Genomic DNA, 21762 nt, shown 5'->3' on the forward strand with positions numbered 1-21762 from the left:
TCCCCAGGGTTACTGCTGTGGACTGGGGTGCAGGGATGCTCTCCCTGCATGCACGCCCGTGCAGCCTGTGCGCCTGTGGCGCACCCACGGCTGGGTAGTAGGGAGGCTGGAGCCACTGATCACTTTAGGAGAATTCACCAAACAGTGTCTGAGTCTATTTACTCCTTCCTCTTTAGAAATTCCTCCTGCTGAAGCCCATGCTCCCCACAGTGGCCTGGCTTCTCCCACTGCCAAATGCACCAGCCAGACTGGTGACCGTGGGGGTCCGGGTTTGCTACACGACTCAGCCCCTTCAGTGCCCACAGCCTTCAAAGGTGCTCACAGCTCCTGTGTGTTTGCCAGCACCCGGATTCCTCCCAGTACCTCTCAGACCTTGTTTGGCTGGGGAGGGAGCAGTTGTCCCGGCTCTCTCCCAAGGACACTGTCGCAAACCCAGCAGCAGGCCCTGGGCCTGGGGCGGCAGCCCCCGGACCACACGCTGGTCCCAGAGACCCTACCTTGTTGCAGCACTCTTCTTAGGGTCCAGTCCTTCGGTTCTGCCACAATCCTTGGTCCCCTACTTTCAAAAATGCTGAAGTATGTTGGTTGCTTGCTTCTCTACTCCATAGATCGGCCAGGATTTTCTCTCCTGAGCAGAGGGAAAGAGAATCTGCTCCTTCCTACTCCGATGCCATCTTAGCCCCTGAAGTTCACTCTCTTAATGGTTGGTATTGAGGGGCTTCTCACACCCGGAAGGAAGGGGAGGGGCATCTTTTTCTCATCACATGAGGTTGAGCATGAAGTTTTTTCTGTAGTATGTTGTTAACATGAAGACACATTTTCTACAAGTATTTTTGTTTTGTATGGCTTTCACTTTCCTGGTCCTTCAGATAAAGAGAGCAGGCTTTTTTGGGGGGGAGGGGGCAGGTCTTACTTTGTTTCATATATTGTCATATCTACATTTTTTGCTTCTTTTTAAAAAAGATTTTAAGTATTTATTTTTAGAGAAAGGGTGAGGGAAGGAGAAAGAGAGGGAGAGAAATATCAACGTGTGGTTGTTCCTCACCCCCCCTCTACTGGGGACCTGGCCTGCAGCCCAGGCCGGTGCCCTGACTGGGAATTGAACTGGCTTCCCTTTGGTTTGTAGGCTTTTGCTCAATCTACTGAACTATACCAGCCAGGGCTGTTGCTTACTTCTTCATCTCCAAATCTGGGATATGTGAAGCCAAAAATAAAACTCTTGGAACCCATCACCATGTCATGCTTAGTTTACTAGGTCCCTTGTTTGTTTTCCTACTTTTATCCATTTTTCAGAGACTTCTTATATTTTTTACCTATACTGTACAGTATTTTTAGCTGTACTTATAGGGAAGAATAGAGGAAAATACAGCTATTTCATCTTTTTGGGAGCAAAACTTTTTTTTTAAATTATACATGTTTATTTATACCAACTTCATAATTTTTTTATTTTTAAAGATTTTTTTATTATTTATTTTTTTTAGAGAGGAAAGAGAGGGAGAGAGAACATCAATGTGCGGTTGCTGGGGGTCATGGCCTGCAACCCAGGCATGTGCCCTGACTGGGAATCGAACCTACGACACTGGTTAGCAGCCCGCGCTCAATCCACTGAGCTACACCAGCCAGGTGGAGCAAAACTTTTCATTTGGAAAAAATTAAAAAACCCATTGTTGAAATTCACCCTGGCCAGATTTGAGTGGGATATATGATTTTTTTCTATGATCTTATAAGAGTGTCCACTTTCCTTGACCTAAATTTTTCTCCTGTCTCTGGTGAAAGTCATTTTACTATGATTTCTTATAAGGGATGGTGATCATCTTGGTAGAGATCCAAACCCAGTCTTTCTCTTGTGATTTTTGCCAAAATTAGGAGCCAGTTACAAATTTTTAAAGGGTCTTTGTTTTTGTTCTCAAATTGATAAGTTCTAAGCTTATCAATCAGTTAAGCTTAGTCTTGAATATTTTATGTCTGGTCTGTAACTGAATGAATCTCAGAGTGGCAAAGCTGTGCTAATATTTTACAAATTCTATATTGCCAAGATGCCTGTATTTAATGGTATTAAATATAACTTTTTTGTATAATACCCAATAATAAGCACACGTCTATGACTGATGACTTGTATATCAATAGGTTCCAACAGAAAATGTCATACTCAAATTAAATAATTAGAGGAGGGTTATTTTACAGAAAGTGTTTACCAAAAAAAGCCTATAGGAAACTATTTCCAACAATAACATTGGGAGAATAAAGTGTTAACAAGCCTGCAAGGATGGAAAGAGCAGTTACTACTGTCTGGAAGGAGACAGTCATGAGCAGAAGCCTACTGTGAGAGCAGTTAGAGAAAATGCAGGCCAAGACAGTGTCAGAGATGGGGTTAGGGGAGAGAATAAATATCTAGACCTCTTTTTTTTCTTGTTATGCCACATACCTCTTCACTTGGAAAATATCACCTGTAACATACCACACAGCTTTCCCAAAGGAGGAACTTGGAAGACATGTGATATTAATAGCATTTGACAGCAGTAGTTTAGATATGTGTTTTTATTTGAAGCAATGGCAGAATGGGGAAATATAATACACAACCTTTGAAAGCATAAATCTAAAAATGGTATGAGATCTCTACACCTCTCTTCAGAATACTGAATTTGTAGTGGTGAGAATATTCTTATTCCCAACAGAATATTTGCTGAATTGGGCAAAGAATTTGAACCAATACCTTTTCATGAGGGTATTCAAAAATCTATGCAACATTTCGGAAAGTATACTATATACCTTTCACATAGTTTCTATGGCAGCCCATTTTTCCATGGTGTTATTGTTTCTCAATTTCCTTCCCATTTATTATCTTCAGCACTTTCTACATGGTATTTTTAGTAACTGCATGCTAAACAGTCATAATAGGAAAAGCAGGTAAAATAACTCATGAAGCCACTGGAACAGAAACATTTTCTCCTAGTGTGATTTGTCTTCAAGCAAAGTTTTCTTTTGTCCATGAAAACATAATTTGCCCTTATGAAAACAACACTATTCATTTTAATTAATGCATTTTTGTTAAGTAGTTATTAAAAAAGACCAGATGAGCCAGTGTTTACAAATTCATGTTTTTAGTAGGAGCTTTTGACTACTCCATACATCTTGTCCTCTGTCTACTTCTTCCTTTAAAATATCTTGATTTATTATGATTAAGTGAAAGTTAGATTGGGCCATTAACTGATTACAAATAAATTCGACTAAAACCTACCTCCAAAAAATAACATTAGGCAAAAAGTATTTTGTGTTGACATGCTAAACAGAGACCCTCTGATATGAAATTTTACCACCTTTGAAGCTGACTATACCAAGAATTAAAACAGACAAGCTTGTGTTGAATTCAGCCCACATAGTGGTTTTTAGTTTGGAGACTACATAGTATTTAAAAAACAAATAGGAATTAGTCACCAACATTTGAAAATAAAAAGATTTTATATTATATCAAGGTTGTTCTTGATTTTAGTTAAAAACTGCAAATTTTTGGCAACAGTGGTCTCATGTAACCTCTTAGCAACACTGAGCCTGTGATCTATAGGGAATCTTTACAGCTGCTCCATTAAGCAGGTGCTGTTTAGTTTGTACTTTCCCATCCAGAACCATTTATTCATTCATTCAGATATTAATTCATATACTCATTCAATAACTATTTCCTGAGTACCTACCCTGTGCCAGAAGACATCGTGCTAGATTCTGCCCTCTTAGAATGCATAGTCTAAGACTCTAAGGGAAAATAGGAAACAGTTCTATAAATTTGCAAATTTATAAAAGTGCTATGATTAAAAATGTTGATAGAGGGTGCTATGAGAGCATTGCAAGGGGGGTCCTGAAGCATTGTGGGAGTAGATGAGAGTCAGAAAGTTTTTCAGGAAGAAGTAGTTCTCAGAGTTAAGATGTGAAGGGCCAGGAGAGGTTAATTGGGCCAGTATGTTCTAGGAGGAGGGAATAGTGTATGTGTGTGTGTGGGGGGGGGGGGGGTTAAGGGAGGAGACATTATCCAAGGCCCTGAAAGATTTATACAGATGGTGGCTGGCACAGAATGATCCTGTACACAGGATCAGATCAAGAATCTTATGAGTCATTTTCAATGATTGGCCTTTGTTTTTAAGAGCAGTGGGTAGTCATTGAAGACTTTTTCAACAAATAAATAGCAGGAGAAGAATTATGTTTCTTTTTATTAAATCATTTTTAAATTGTTATTCTAGTATGGTTGTTCCAATTTTTCCCTTTTGTCCTCCTCTGCCCATCCCATCTCCCACTCCCACAGTCAATTGCCATACTGTTGTGCATGTCCATGGGTCATTTATACAAAGAAGGGGAAGGGACTAGGCAAAGAATTATGTTTTAAAAATTACATTCTAATTACTGGGTAGAAAGGTTTGTATGGGAGCAATACTAGGGTTTACCATACATTCAAAATTGACGTGGATGTTAAACTGTTGAATGACACTGGAAAGGCACAAGGATATAAAAGGAGACCTTGGATTTGCTTTCCAGATCTACTCCACCCTGATAAACACTCCAGAGGCTGACTGATGCATAGGGACCCTCCACAGGCTCCTGGACCTGCTGCAGGTTGTGCTAAGCCAATGGGTACCACCAGCAGAAGATTAGAGGGTGGCAAAAGAGTGCCATCAGGGAATTTACTTACTGAGCTCCTCCCTGTTGTATTGTTAGTGGTTTCATTTCTGTTCCAAAGGGCATGGGTTTTGTCAAATACAGTCTACAATTTTCTTAACTTCCCCTTCTCCTTGCCTTCAAGCTTAGGGGCAGGATGACCTTCCACTTTTGCCCAAACAACGGTTTCATCATTCATTGTTAGTTTTCCTACCACTGCCCATATATGTCTAAAGAGATCCTTCATTAAATTTTTCTTAGTTATCACCATTTGAGCCTGCCATTTGTTTTCTGCCAAGATCCTTAGCCTTAACCCAAATTACAATCATTAATTGGAAACAAATCCAGCTAGGTGCTTTTTACAATTCCTAATCCTAATCCTAAAAAGTAAATTCCTAATTTTACTTTTTTACTTTAAAAGTTAAGAGACCAAAGAAATAATAAAAATCTCAATGACAAATCAAAAAGAAAGGTATTCAAGAGGCATCATTCTATCTGCCATTCCTTCTGTACTGAGGTCAAGAAAACATCAGAAACAGATAAGCACAAGGGGGAGTGGACTTTAGCTGATGTTGCTTTGCTGTGGATGGATGCTGTGGAGGGCTGTATAGATAGCTGCTTAATTTCTCTGTTGCTGGGAGTGTTGGTGGTTCATGGGCCTTAGCTGAGTGGCACTCAGGAGCATGCCTTTATTCAAACAGAGCCTAGATAATACAATGACTGGTTGATGGGGGCAGAGAATGGCCATGTAAGTCAACTCTGAATGCTCATCTTAGCTGCAGACTGAGATTCTGCTGCCACTGCAACATCCTCTCTAACCAATCCTTCCCCACTCCTCACAGCATTGATCCCAGGGTACTCCTCAATAAAATTCCTACACACTAGTCTCCATTTCAGAGTGTGCTTCTTGAAGAACCTGACTTAGGACAGATATTATAAACCATTTTCTGATACAAATATAAAAACCTCAAATGGTCAGAACTGAGGTGTAAAAATAAAAAAAATAATTTTGTAAAAGTACACTCAGTGTTGATACTTTTAATATAAATTTCTATGCTTGGGACTAGAGGTAGCCAACTTATCTTTTTATAGAGAGTATTGCCACACAAACCCTGTGTTAAAAATACCATGCATGTGGTTTTAGAAAGTATCATTATTTTAAGGCTGATTAAACTGAATGACCTTTTGAGAAATGTGCCCATGGAGATAAATGTGCTTAAAGGGGTAGACAAAGCTACCTGGTATGATATGTATTTCCCCAAAGACACTTGTTAGTTTAGCTTCTGTTTCCTAAGTTTTCATTAATATCAGGCTCTGAGCTAAGTATTCCATGTGATTTATCTTGTGTAATCTTCAAAAAATTTTGAAGTAGATCTTATCATTGTCCCCACAAATGCAGTAGAAGTGCACCTGCCAAATGTAAGACAAGGTGGGGTCAAGACACTGAACCTCCCCAAACACCAGCTTCCTCAGATGAAAATGGGCATGAGAGATACAAACAGAAGTATGGTACAGACTAAATGAGAGCAATAGGCTTTTGGAATCACTTTCCAATGTAAGTTATTCTTCAAATATTACAAATGAAAATCAGTGCAGTTAATGTGGGTGTGAGTAATGAGTGTGTATTTGAGAGAGAGAGAATTGGGATTTAATAGACCAGAAAATTAGCAACTTCATTTTATCGATGAACAACAGGGATAGACAAACTAAATTTCAGATTATTCATTTAACACAAACAAGATGATCATTAACCAGTAGGAAGAAAAAAGTAGAGTATGATATAAAAAAAGACAGAAGTGAAAGATTTTAAAATATGAAGCATGTTTTTTGCTGCTTCCTTTTCTTTTCTAAAGGCAGTATTGATAATTATTATCATTATTATGCAAGGTCAAACACAATCATTTCTAGATTCTACCAAGTTACCTGGTCCCTCTGTTTCCTGCCCATCAAGAATATGTTCACTTGACAATACTCCACCCACCCTCTAAAAAGGTTACCCGATCAGAGGGCTTATAAATAGTGCCAGTCCACTTCAGAGTGATAAAACACCTGTCGCAAAGTCAAGTGCAATTTCTCAAATGCATGTCACAGTGATTGGTGGGATTCATGTCACAGTTTTACAAGAAATAAAATGTTTCATTTCAATCATCTGGAGTGCTGCTTCACTGTGAAACATTTGTAACTAAAGCCATTGTTCACATGCAGGCTAGGGAAAAAGAATGTAACTTCAAATGGGAAATAAGCTGAAAACCTACCCACATAAATTTAACTTATTATTACTAACTTGGATGGATAGATCATTGTTCACAAGCCTGGGTGAGAAAGAGTAGTGTCTCAGAGCCTGAATTATAGGGAGAGGGAACATTGGTTTATAAGGCAGACTTCAAATGTAAATGTAATACAGGAATTTCCATAGATTCTAGTCTGATATAAAAAGAGATGATTTTGACAGACGTAAGAGAAGTCACTACATGAAATGGTGACCTGGTTGTAAAGTTGGCCCTTCACACTAGAGCAGGAGTGATAACATCTCAAGAATGATGTTTCAGGAAACTCAGGGCATGCTTAAAAACTTGCATAGTAAACTCCATAGTCAAAAAAAAAAAGGAAGAAGCTTCTAGTGTTCTTCTGGAAGGAACTAAATCCTCATTCATTCATTCTTTCATTAAAAACTAGATCCTTAAGCACAGGCTGACTATACAAAAAACAGAATAAGGCATAAATTTTTGTCTTCGCAGACTTGGAAATCATGATGTTAAGTGATGTGGGTTCCCTTTTCCTTTCCTGGACAATAGATATTTCTTCATTTTTGGTTATATATTTCTCATGATAGTTATATTGGTGAATAAAAATAATTTAGGAAGGAGGGAGGGAGAAGGGAGAGAAGAAAAAGAAGAAACAACTGAAGTAAGAAGAAAATCAAAGGCAATTTTATGGCTGCTGCTTCAGTGAAGCCAGATCTTGATCCAAAATGGATCAGCTTAGTGACTCTCTTGGCTTTTTCTTTCATCTCCCCCTCCCTTTAATAAGTGACCACATGAAAGTCCTTCTTAGGGACTTACAGAGGTAACAGGTAACTGACCCAAATAGCTATATATACGAAATCAAATCCAGCCTCCCCTGAAATAGTTATAATTTTGTTTTATTTCATTATTCAGCATAGAGCAGTGGTCCATGTTCTGAGCTGGCAAATAAGCAGGGAAAAAACTTTTCAACACCCTAAATTATTAAGGAAATTCGAATTAAAACCCCAGTGAGATATCACTATGAATTTATTATAATGACAAAAATTTAAGAACATTCTGACAATAACAAGTGTTAGTGAGAAAACAGAGCATTGAAATTCTCATATGTTGCTGATGGGAATACAAAATGGTACAGCTGCTTTGGCAAGCAGCCTGGAGTTTCTTGTAAAGTTAAACATATATTTACCGTACAATCCAACAATTCACTCAACCCAAATATCCTTCAGTTGATGAACGGATAAAATATTGTGGTACATACAGTACATAAAATACCATTTAACAATAAAAAGGACTGAATGAAACGATACTCTAACAACATAGATGACTATGAAATGAATTACACCAAGTGAAATGAGTCAGATTCAGAAGGCTACATACTGGATGATTCAATTTATATGATATTACAAATGTAAAAAAATAGAGATAGAAAACATATTACTGACTTTTTGTGGTTGAGGTTGGGGAGAAGGGTTGATAACAAAGAAGGATGGGGCACTTATGGATGCTATCACTGTTCTATATTTTGATTATAGTGGTGGCTATAGTACTATATTAGCTTGTTAAAACCCACTGAGATTTACAATAAAAAGTGACCCAGTTTTACTGTATGTAAAATATACTTCAATACACCAAACTTAAATTTAAAAAGTTAGATAGCAACCATCACAAGTATTCCTGAGGATTTTATCTATTTTTAATTTTAGCTCTAAAGATAGAGTTAATCCTTTTTAGACAAATATGATATAGAAGTTTTCTTTCTTCTAGAATGATTAATACAGAGTTCACTGTTAATCACAGCCAAAAAGCATATCCAATGGAGAGCAATATATATCACTCTTACTGAATGGGAAAAAAAAGAATTGAATATGTGAATAAATTATACAAAGACCTCAGGTTGAGAAAGATAGGTAATATGAATATAAATATAAATGTGTGTGTCTGCTTGTGTATACTGACAACATCATTCTGTTATGAGCTTGTTCTTTAAAACAGCAATATTTTCTTTTATTGTTTGAGCTGCTACAGTCATTCTCACTTTTCCTCCCTTTTCCCACTCCACCTAGCCCCATCCCTTCCCCTCCCTCAGTCAAACCCCACATCTTCGTTCATGTCCAGAGGTCATGCATAAATGTTCTTTGGTTAATCCATAAATAGCAATACTAAAATTCCCTATTTATAGAGTTGCCAAAGGCAAGATGATATGCCTAGATCTTAATCCAGAGAGAACAGAATGAATGTGATTAATAAAACAATCCTCAAGAAAACAAGCAAAAAAGTATTTAACAAGATTCAATATATAAATTAAAAGAAGACTTCAACCACATACCCATATTCTTTTCCAGTTAAACTGAACACATTTCCTAAACTAACTGAGTAGAAAATTAAACTATATTACAAATATATGGAAACTGGAACATACATTTCAGTAATAGGTTGTAAAAATTCACAGTTGTAGGAATAATCACTCACATACAAAGAGTGATATAAAATAGCATTCCTAGGAGAAAAAGTAACTCTTTATATTTGTAAAACATATTATATTATATATTGATTCTATCATTTGAAATGTATTGAGGTTTGTTATGTTATCTAACATATGGTCTATACTGGAGGTAAGTAGTTTTTTGTTTCTGGCTTCTTTCATTAGCATAGCGCTTTGGTTGGGATTCGTCCATGCTGTTGCATTCATCAATAGTTCTATTTTTAATGCTGAAAAATACCCACTGAATAGGTATGCCACAATTTATTTCTCCATTATCTAGTTGATAGATAGTTGGTTAGTAACCAATTACTAAATATTATAAACAAATCTGATCTAAGCATCTGCATATAAAACTTCGTGTAAAAATAACTTTTTATTTCTCTTGGGAAAATACCCAAAGAAGGATTCCTAGATCATAAGATAAGTGTATATTTAACTTTATGAGATACTGCCAAACTCTTTTTTTCAAGGTGTCTGTTGTTTGCATTCCCACTGGTAAATATATGAGATTTCAGTCACTAAATATTCTTGCCAACACTTGATGTCATTAGTCATTTTAATTTAACCATCCAAGTGGATGTCATAGCATCTGGCTGTGATTTTAATTTGAACTTCCCAAATGAATAATGATGTCGATTATTATTTCAGGTACTTACTTGCCTTAGTGTACCTTCTTTGGTTAAGTGTTAAAATTGTTTTAACTTTTAAACTCTATTTTTTATATTCTTATTAATGCATTGTAAGAGGGTTTTTGTATTCTAGATAAAATTATTCTACAGCGTGATTGTGGTGGCTACATTGCTGGGTATATTTATCAAAACTTATTTGTCATTTAAAATGGAAGATTCTTAATGTATGTAAATAAAACTACAATGTTGACTTTAAAAAGGAAATGCTAAGAAATTACCAAGTGATTTAATAATTTGCTAGACCATAATTCTTCTAGATAGAATATCAATGCTAAGTGATGGCATGAACATTTTAATAGGCTTCGTAAACACTAACTATTTTATCTGTTTCCTTGAGAAAGCAGATTTTATATATCATTGCAAAATATTCTTCCTTTAAGTAGACTACTTGACATGGACACATTTGGTCAGAAATGGGCCCCGAAATACAAATCTATTTTTTGGATAAAGACTCCTTTTTTATAGTAGAATCTATAAAGTGTAAATTATATCTGTATACAAGGAGTTTTTTCCATGGGTTAGTTCCTCAGGAACAAAAACTTTCCTTGTATTTGTGTTTATATGTTCTCTCATTAAATAGTGCTTTCTCAAAGGCTTTGTTTTGAACTTGAAAAGACTGGTTCTTTAAAAAGAGAGATAGGGAAGGAAATTTAACACAGATTCGTATTTCTCAGTTTTTCCTGGAGGAATAATCTCACTATGGCATGACTGGATATCACTGTAAACAAGCCCTTTAAAAAGCAATCCAGAAAGTGATTACATTGTGGGGATGGGGAACATAAACTTTCAGAAAAAATGGTGGCCCTTGTTTATTTGTATGCTCTAGCAAAATTAATACACCAAAGCAGAATGGGCTTGAATTTCAATAACCTAACATTAGACCTCCATGTGCAGTGATCATAGTTGTTTCTGTCATTAGGTAAATGCAAAACGGCACTCACTGAGTCTAACTTACTGCTTCTGGTTCTGCCTCAGGAGAGAGACCCAATGGGCCCATAGGTATCTAAACCGAATCATAGGCTGCATCAGGCTCTGTGCCTCTGACTTGGGACCAAGACATCTGCTCATCAGAATTGTTGCCAATTTCACTGTTAGTGGATCTAGAGTTTTCACCAGGGACACTCTGAAAAGTCAAAACAGACCATTCATTTTCCAGAGAATGAACAACAAGAATACAGCACTATTTTAAAGGTGGTGATTTCACACACTAAAAAAAAGTGATTTTCCCTGCTAAAGGCTGAATAAGCAGCCTGGTTGTAAAGCCAGACTGCATTTCACGTCTTAGATCCACCATTTAAAATCATCTGTAGCACCTATCTAACCAGTTGCTGCATCAGCTGAATGAGTTAGTAAATATGAAGTGCTTAAAACAGTAGCAGGCACCACAGAGGTGTCATTTATCACTTGAGGTGGACTAGGCAGTATTCAGGACTATTCCATAATGTGACCATTCTCTGTCAGTAAGCTGGACCCAGGCCAGAATAAAGGTCACTTTCTATACCTCACTCCAGATGGTCTGATTGTAATTGATGTTCATTCTGACATAAATCAGCACCTCTTCCTTGCCTCCTGGTATGTACTGGCTCTGGGAACAGGTTCTTGTCCTGGCCTAGTCAAGCATGTAATTTCCCTTACCTGGTAGCATTCACATAGCAACAACCCACCTGGCCTTCTTATCCTATATAATTCTTTGGCACCTGCCAAGTGACACTGGGATTCATTTCATGTGTCATATGGAAGTTTACCTTCCTACACTATATGATTATTGTACTGGAGTGACCAGTCTCTTTCTTTGGTATTTTCTTGCCCCTCAGCTTACAGAGGTAGATTTTTAGTTTAGAGGCTTTTCTCAAAGTCTGTGTGTATGAACAGGCAGGTGTCACCCCCATTTTGCAGACAGAGAAACTGAGTCTTCGAAAGAGGGAATGAGTCATACAATCAGTCAGTGGCTGAGCCAGGACTAAATTCTTGAACTTCTTATTCTAGTGTTCTATCTACCCTTTCTATCACCTATTCTTAAATTCAGCACAAGGAAAAAATGGTCTTGTCTCATTCACCTGTAAGAAAAGCAATAATCAAGGACCCATTCACTTTCTGACTGTGATACTCTAGAAACTGTAAGGAATTGCTTTGGCTAAGAATAAGTCTTCAGAGAGCACCAACAGTAACCATAATGGGTCAAACATTCAATTTAGTGAGGTACAACCAAAACTTTTTTAAAAATAAGACACAACAGAAGAGGAAATATCAAAATATATCACACATAGTAAGCATGATTATTATTTTGTGAAATTCTGGCTTAATTACATATGGTTCAATACCCATATACACATGTGGTGGACTGTATAATGTTATATTCCACAATTATCCCTCCTCCCCCATGCCCACATATCTCCTTGCTGAAGGATTTTTCTTCTTTCCCCATAACCAGTGGACCTAAAGGGCCCAAGAGAGGGAATTCATTTGATGTTGGGAAGGGTCAAGGGGCTTACCAGTCAAAGGAATAGAATAAGCATGAGGGACATGCCAAGCATGTGCAGTAGCTTTCAGAGCAGTTATTCAGTTTGGCTCAGTGTTTAATTCCTTACATCTTCAGAGAGCACATCTCAGGACCTGGCTACTCCTTTAGCCAAGTCCTAGAATAGCAAACTATTGGAACAGACTTGCAGAGTCACAGGCTTCCAGCAGCCTGGAAGAGCACTGTAGCATGAAGCAGGGCCATTGCAGACACACAGCCTGCAAGTGGTTATTTCTTACCATAGCAAAACCTGGCCAAGGATGGTGAAAGAGATGCATATGTGTATCAGATTGATACAATAAAATGTATTTCTCACTGAGAGTTGGGGTAAAAAAATTTAAATCATGTCATAGAATAATCATTTGGGAACTTGATTCTTTAAAATATTAGTTTAGGAGTTCCTGCCAAGATGCAGGGTGAGGTAGAAACACTTCACTTCCTTGCACAACAAAAAGAAGTATAATAACCAATTTAAAAACAAACAGCCAGAACTGCCAGAAAATCAAATTGTATGGAACTCCAACAACCAAAGAGTTAAAGAAATATTCATCCAGACCAGTAGGAGGAACAGAGATGGGCAGCTGGGCGGGAAGGTGGTGAGGAGTGCAAGGTGGGGCTGGCTGACTAGGAAATTGAAGATTCAAAAACTCTATCTGTAAAATATAGTGGGGTTGTGAAGGCAGGAGAAACTTCCAGTATCACAAGAGAGTTCATTGGGAAGTGGGGCTAAAATGGAGCCAGACAAATACATTGTTCCCTCTCTGACCCCTCTCCCACAGACAGAGAAACAACACAGCTACCTGGGTTACCCTGCCCTGGGAAATACTTAAGCTCTGCCCCTTACAATATAACAGGTATGCCAAGACAAAGGAATATGGCCCAAATGAAAGAAGAGATCAAAACTCCAGTAAAAGAGCTAAGTGAGGAGGAGACAGACAACCTGTCTGAGGCACAGTTCACAACACCGGTAATTAGGATGCTCACAGAATAGACTGAAGTTGGTCACAAAATGAAAGAAGAAATGAAGGCTACATCAAGTGCAATAAAGAAAAAACTACAGAGAACCAACAGTGAAAGGAAGGAAACTGGGACTCAAAACACTGATTTGGAACAAAAGGAAGAAATAAACATCCAACCAGAACAGAATGAAGAAACAAGAATCAAAAAATGAGGAGAGGCCTAGGAACCTCTGGGACAGCTTTAAACATTCCAATATCCAAGTCATACGGATGCCAGAAGGAGAAGGGGAAGAGCAAGTAATTGAAAACTTATTTGAGCAAATAATGGAGAATTTCTCCAATCTGGCAAAGGAAATAGACTTCCAGGAAGTCCAGGAAGCTCAGAGAGTCCCAAACAAGTTGGAGCTAAAGAAGCACACAACAAAGCACATCATAATTAAATCACCCAAGATTAAAGATAAGGGCAGAATCTTAAAAGCAGCAAGAGAAAAGGAGACAGTTACCTACAAAGGAATTCCCATAAGACCATTAACCGATTTTTCAAAAGAAACTTTGCAGGCAAGAAGGGGCTGGTAAGTATTTGAAGTCATGAAAGGCAAGGACCTACATCCAAGATTACTCTATCCAGCAAAGCTTTCATTTAGAATGGAAGGGAAGATTATTTTATGAAATGTTAAAGAGACTTATCTAAGAAATAGAAGATCAAAAGCTATGAATGGTAAAATGACAACAAATTCACAACTATCAACAACTGAACCTAAAAAACAAAAACAAAAACTAAACAAACAACTAGAACAGGAACAGAATCACAGTAATGGAATCATGTGGAGGTTTATCATTGGGAAGAAGGAGGGAGAAAATTGTGGGGGAAAAGTACAGAAAATAAGAAGCATAATTGATAGGCATAAAATAGGGGGAGCTTAAGAATGGTGTAGAAAATAAAGAAGCGAAAGAACTTGTATGTACAACCCATGGACATGAACTAAAGTTGGGGAGAATGCTAGAGGGTGGAGGGTTGCAGGGTGGAAAGGTGATAAAGGAAAGAAAAAATTGGGGCAACTGTAATAGCATAAACAATAAAATATATGTAAAAAAAACAAAACAAAATATTAGTTTAGCTCACTTGACACATTAGGTCTTCCGATCTCTCACTTATTTATGCTTCAATTTAATTTTTCTCCTTTTTTTTTTCATTAAACAGAGTTGTTTCACCCTTTAGGACTTAGACCAGTGTTCCTCAAATTATGGCATTCACAGAACAATTAATGGATTTCGGGGCATGCACAGCACCATATCAGTAAATTAAATATGTAATAATGTAGTAGCATTTACTATTTGGTGTTAGCAAACTCAAATGTCAATGAGAGAGATAATGTTGCAATATGCTAATAATATACACTAATATCATAGGCTAAGTAAAGTATAGATAGCCACTTGCATAAGAAGTAAAATTAGCTGTAGGCCAGGTGCCTCATGCACTCAGTTTGTTTTTATACCTTTTATTTTTTTTTCAATTCTTTTTTATTTTAATCATTGTTCATATACAGTTTTCTCCTTTTTTACTCCCAATCCAGTCCCCGCTCCCACCCTCCCCACTTCCCTCCCATTACCACCCTCGCCTTAGCTTATGACCATGAGTCCTTTAAGTTTTTTCCTGTGAACCCTTCCCACTGTCCCCTTAAATTCCCTCTTCTCTCCCCTCCGGTCAACATCAGCCTGTCCTCTATTTCAGTGACTTTGGTTATATTTTGCTTGTTTCTTTGTTTTGTTATTTAGGTTCCTGTTAAAGGTGATATCATATGGTATTTGTCTTTCACTGACTGGCTTGTTTCGCAAAGCATAATGTTTTCCAGCTCCATCCACACTGTTGCAAAGAGTAGGAGCTCCTTCTTTCTTTCTGCTGCATAGAATTCCATTGTGTAAATGTACCATAGATTTTTGATCCATTCATTTACTGATGGGCATCTTGGTTGCTTCCAGCATCTAGCTATTGTAAATTGCGTTGCTATGAACAATGGGATGCATAGGTTCTTTTGAATTGGTGTTTTAGTATTCTTAGGATATAGTCCCAGCAGTGGAATAGCTGGGTCAAAAGGCAGATCCATTTTTAGTTTTCTGAGGAAGTTCCATACTGCTTTCCATAGTGGTTGTACCAGTCTGCAGTCCCACCAGCAGTGTACTAGGGTCCCCTTTTCTCCACAACCTCTCTAACACCTGTTGTTTGTTGCTTTGTTTATGATGGCCATTCTGACTGGTGTGAAGTGGTATCTCATTGTGGTTTTAATTTGCATCTCTCTGATAGCTAGCGATATTGAACATCGTTTCATGTGTCTTTGGATTTTCTGTATGTCCTCCTTGGAGAAATGTCTGTTCAAGTCCTTTGCCCACTTTTTAATTGGATTCCTTGTCTTCTTAGAGTGGAGTCGTGTAAGTTCTTTATATATTTTGGAGATTAAACCCTTGTCTGAGGTATCATTGGCAAATATGTTTTCCCATACAGTTGGTTCTCTTTTAATTTTGATACTGTTTTCTTTAGCTGTGCAGAAGCTTTTAATTTTGATGAGGTCCCATTTGTTTATTCTTTCCTTTATGTCCCCTGCTCTAGGGGACAAGTCAGTAAAAAAGTTTCTGTGTGAAATATCTGAGATTTTCCTACCTACGTTCTCCTCTAGGACCTTAATGGTGTCACGTTTTATATTTAAGTCTTTTATCCACCTTGAGTTTATTTTTGTATATGGTGTAAGTTGGTGCTCAAGTTTCATTTTTTTTACACGTGGCTGTCCAGTTCTCCCAACACCATTTGTTGAAGAGGCTATTTTTATTCCATTTAATGTTGCTGCCTCCTTTGTCAAATATTAATTGACCATAGAGACTTGGGATTATTTCTGGGCTCTCTGTTCTGTTCCATTGGTCTATGTGCCTGTTTTTATGCCAGTACCAGGCAGTTTTGATTACAGTGGCCTTGCAGTATAGTTTAGTGTCGGATATTGTGATTCCTCCTACTTTACTCTTCTTTCTCAAAATTGCAGCAGCTATTTGGGGCCGTTTATAATTCCATATAAATTTTTGAAGTGTTTGTTCTATGTCTGTGAAATAAGCCATTGGTACTTTAATAGGTATTGCACTGAATGTGTAAATTGCTTTGGGTAGTATGGACATTTTGATGATATTAATTCTTCCAATCCATGAACACGGTATATGTTTTCATTTGTTTGTGTCTTCCTTGGTTTCTTCAGTGTTGTGTAGTTTTCTGAATACAGGTCTTTTACCTCTTTGGTTAGGTTAATTCCTAGATATTTTATTTTTCTTTTTGCTATTTCAAATGGGATTTTTTCCTTGATCTCTGTTTCTGCTGTTTCATTGTTGGTGTACATATACCTTTTATTTTTATAAAACCATATCCATGCCAAAATATAGACCCAGGCTATGGGGAAATTTCTCATTGAAGATAGGTAGCTCAGCTCACATATGATACTGAAGATAACAACCATATCACATATCACACTCAAATGCTGGAAGACTGAATATTTCACTTGAAGGATCACAACAAATGGTATCCTAATCCACTCCAGCTGTCTTCAGCTCTAGAAAATAGTTTTCTTTTCACTGTTGAAGCTTTTGGATGGGTTTTTAAGCATGCCCAATAGTATGTCAATGGTTTCCTTCATAGATGAGTTGGAGGTGAGGGGGAGAAACACACCACACATTTAAAAAGAATTAAATTTGTAAAGACTGGGGTTTTTGCACCATAATTTGTTGTTTTTAAGAAATCCTAATGTCTTATCTTTAATAAGTAAAAATAACAACATTTCCTTGAGGTGATGGGTGTGTGTATTCAAGATTCTGAATAAGTCTCTGTAATCTGCCACTAGGCAAACTGTCTGAAATCATAGAAATAGTCTTTACTGTCATCATCAGTGTCATGAACAAATGTGTTTGTTAAATCTCATTTCTCATTTTAAAGTTCATCTAAGCAACGTTTTCCTCAACAGCAGTGTGAAAAACTCACTTTGAAATTGCACAGTGCTCTGTGAAGAGTTCAAATCAAATGCGTTGATTAATAGTACTCATATACATATATCACATTTTTTGTCAATATTAAATCAAGATCTGGAGACACAGTATCCACTACCAGTTGTTATTGGCAAAAAGGCAGTGTTGGATTGGTGATCAGGCACAACCCTGTAATTCAAGGACCTTCCCTGATTCATGTGCATTTGGTGCTCTTACTGTGCTGATTACAACATGCAGTTTCCATTCCACTGCCTAGCTTTCAAATGCCCATCAACTAAACAAAAGATCTCTTCTGTGGAAGGAAAGCTCATTGGTAAACAGAACAGAAAATCATTATGCACTTCTTTCTCTTAGGTGTACTATGCATACACGTTGAGACCTTAGTGTGTTACCCAATTGTGATGTAAGCACCTACCAAAGCACACAATAGTGCTTTATATTCCCAAGTATATCCCACTTGCATGAAACAATGGTCATCAGTTTCATTCAATAAAGGAATTGTGCTGGAAGTTCTCTTAACTCTCTCTGCAAGAATGCATCGCTAACTCTGTTGCTGTTGGCCATGAAGATGCATCTCTGCCTGATGTCTCTGTAGTGGTTGGTCTTCCCTTCTCTGTCCTTACCTATACAATGCATCAAATTCTGTACTTGCCATTTTATTCTGCATTTCTTTTTCTGAGAAAATACAATTAGTATGCCAGCATGCTATTTGAAAACAATAAAACATAAAATATATTATGTCACCATTATTTAAAAAATTGATAATGCAGTGAGCATTAGGCTTTCTATTGATCCAATAAAACTGAGCTTGCAGATGTTCGTCACCATACTTCTTGGACATACCTTGTTGTTTTGGCTGCCTCAGTAACCTCCTCACACATACAGGTTTTCTTGTCCCAGCAAACACAGATTCAGAATCTGTATTCAGTCCTTAGGCTTACAACTTCATCTTAAGCTGCAGAAAATAATAAAGAGTAAATAATTTTACTTTTCCTATCACTATGTTTAAGCCAGAACCATTTGTGGCCATTTATTTATTTTAGTGAATTGATGGAATAATGTGACAAAATAACAGCAAAAATGCACATGTAATAAATATAAACAATGGAACTAATGCCATACATTATTTCAGCTGACATAAAACAAAACTTACTTGGAAAAGCATGAAAATGCTTTTATGAGGCTACTAAATTGAACTTCACCACTGGTTGATCCCTGAATATTGGGATTATGACTAGTATGCTCACCTACTTTTCCATTTTCCTATCCAACCTCCTTTAGAAAGTCACCCAAGGCATTTTCACACAATACTATATTAACAGCTCCATGATATCATTTTTTTCACTTGAAAAACTGATAAATATTAAGAGATAAATTTCCCCTCTCAAAAAGGTCAGCTTTTGCTATTCTTGTTAATGGTTTATGTATTCTACATATTTTAATCAGTATTTTAAGCTATTGATGGATATTCAGAATATTCTATTTTTTATTATCTTTAAGAGGTAATTTTTTTAAATGAAAGGAACTTAAAGGTCTACTTTTGCATGTTCCATGCTTTAGAAATCCAGGTGTACTTGTTTTTAGAAGGGAAAAAGAAAAGAAACAGGCAATGTTGACAATAATCTCCTACAAAGATAAAATGCCTGTGGCAAGTAGTCTTTGCACCAGCTACAATCTTTCTAATGTTGATCAACTGGTTTAATCTTTCTCAATGTTTAATAGAATGATGATTAGACCATATGGCAATGTATACTGAAATTAAAAATCTGCCATCAAATATTTTTGGCCTGAAATACTGTTGTGTGAGATATTTTAATCTGCCCGTGAAATTTGACACATTGACATTTTTGATATTTGTATAGTTACCTGGCTCAGTCAATAATGTGTAATTTAAAATTTTATTATCACTAAAAGTACATAGGTAGTAGTTCAAATATAAACTTTGATGGCAGATTGAATTGGGTTAAAACCCTGGGTTTCTACAAATGATATAATCTTGGTCAAAATTAACATTAACCAGTGAGCTTGTCATTTTATCTCCAACTTTTAATATATTGCCTAGAATATTGTAGGGATCTAATAAATGCACAAATACTGAAATGACAAATTTTGTAATGAAGATAGTTAAGTACTTTAATATCATGGAGTAGATGTGAGAATGAAATATGATTAAGTATATAAATGAGCACAGATCTGAAAAGTAAACATTAATAACCAGTTATAATGAGAGTGACCATATCATTCATCATACAGATCTGGATGCTTCTGAGAGTGATAAAGGTGCTATTAATACCTACATAGGACAAAAGGTAAAAAGTAGGATCATCTCAGTCAAATAGATGTATAAAATCATTGAGCTCTTACTGTTATTATCAGGTCATACAGGAAATTCCTTAATTATAGGTCTTTTTTGAAAACACTTGTAATGGTTAAAAACAGAAGCACACAATATCTAACTCAACAATTTCCCCCCATCTACTTGCTTGGGGCATTAGAAAGAAGAAACAGTTGAAATATAACTTTTTCTGGATTCATATTTTCACATTTGTTTAAAGTTTCATTAATTAATGATAACTAACTAGATCAGACATCTCTTTTAATATTCTTTATCACATCTCTCACGGTGATTGTTTTATTCCTTCATCTTTCATATATAGATTTCTAGCCCTGCCACCTCTAAGTAGGAAACCTCACTTTCTAATTTGAATAACAACTTACATGTCAACCTTGACATTTCAGCTAACATTTTATCTTCTTTGGGATCTCTCTGTAATATCTTATTGCCAATCTGCATTAGCTATTTTCTCATGGGCTCTCTAGGCTCCCTATGTGTTAACAGGGACCAAAAGAGATGTGCAACAGAGAGGCAGTATAAGTCTGATTCACTGTTAAAAGTCAGGGATAGAGTAGCTGGGGAAAAAGTTGCACACCACTGTAGGGTGCTAAAGCTTTCATCATCTGTCAACCACACAGCAATAGCTGCATGAATAAAAATTGAACTAAAATCCTTGACATCATAGTAAACCAAGAGCCTCAAAGTGATATGATAAAAACTCCAAGTCCAGAACCTAAAGTCAGCAACTAAAAGAAGGAGAAGGATATAGGGATGACAAAACAAGAAAACAAACACAAGAATTAAAATACTAGGGGTTTTTGTTGTTGTTGTTGTTGGCAAAATTCACTCTTAAAGAAATTTATTTTACAAAAGAATCTAACAGCAACTTTAAAATATATGTTTAGTATTTTATTGTGTAAATGCACCATAGTTATTTTATCTATTCATTTACTGATGGGCACTGAGGTAGCTTCCAGCACTTTGTTATTGTAAGTTGTGCTTCTATGAACATTGGGGTACAAAGGTTATTTTGAATTAATGTTTCAGGATTCTTAGGGTATAATTCCAGCAGTAGAATTGCTGAGTCAAAATGCAATTCCATTTTTAGTTTTCTGAGGAAATTCCATACTGTTTTCTCTAGTGGCTGCACCAGTCTGCATTCCTACCCACTGTGTACTAGGGTTTCCTTTTCTCCACATCTGCTCCAACTCTTGTTTGTTGATTTGTGCTATACTAGAAAAAACAATAAAAAATGTGGGAAAATGAAAACAATACAATAATTAATAAATAATAATACAAGAATTAATTATTTATCAAACTCACAACTGTAAAAAATAAAAGAAAATATAAGTATAAAAAGGCAATTTGTATCAGAAGATGGAGGTGAGATAGGTGGGAGTGGAGTCCACTTCCCCTTGTGCACAGGTGAAACACCTAGCTGATCTTCTGAGAAGAAGAGTGAACAGCCGACAGTATCCCAGCACATATGAAGATTAGAGACCAAAAATTGTAGAGGGCATTGAAAAATCAGACGGGAAGTAGACCACTTCAGGACAATAAGGTCCCTGGGACCAGCGCGTGTACCAGAGTGGCTGCAGCACCAGGCCTGGTGTTGCACTGGGTCTCCACAGAATTCTTGGGAGAGAGCTGGGTCAACAGTTCCCTCCTCTGCCAAACAAGGTTTGAGCAGCACTGGGAGGGACCCAGAAGCTGGAAGTCACAGGAGGGCAATAAGGACAAAGTGGAAAACATATAGGGGCTGTGTACACCCATTAAGATTGTGGATGCCAACTGGGGAGAGCTGGGCCGTGACAGACCCTGACCCGAATAGTCTCTGGTCTGGTTGGAGAGTTGGGCTGTGTGAGAAGCCAGGTGCTT

Source organism: Phyllostomus discolor, chromosome 7 (genome assembly GCF_004126475.2).
Source record: "Phyllostomus discolor isolate MPI-MPIP mPhyDis1 chromosome 7, mPhyDis1.pri.v3, whole genome shotgun sequence".
Taxonomy (NCBI): Eukaryota; Metazoa; Chordata; class Mammalia; order Chiroptera; family Phyllostomidae; genus Phyllostomus; species Phyllostomus discolor.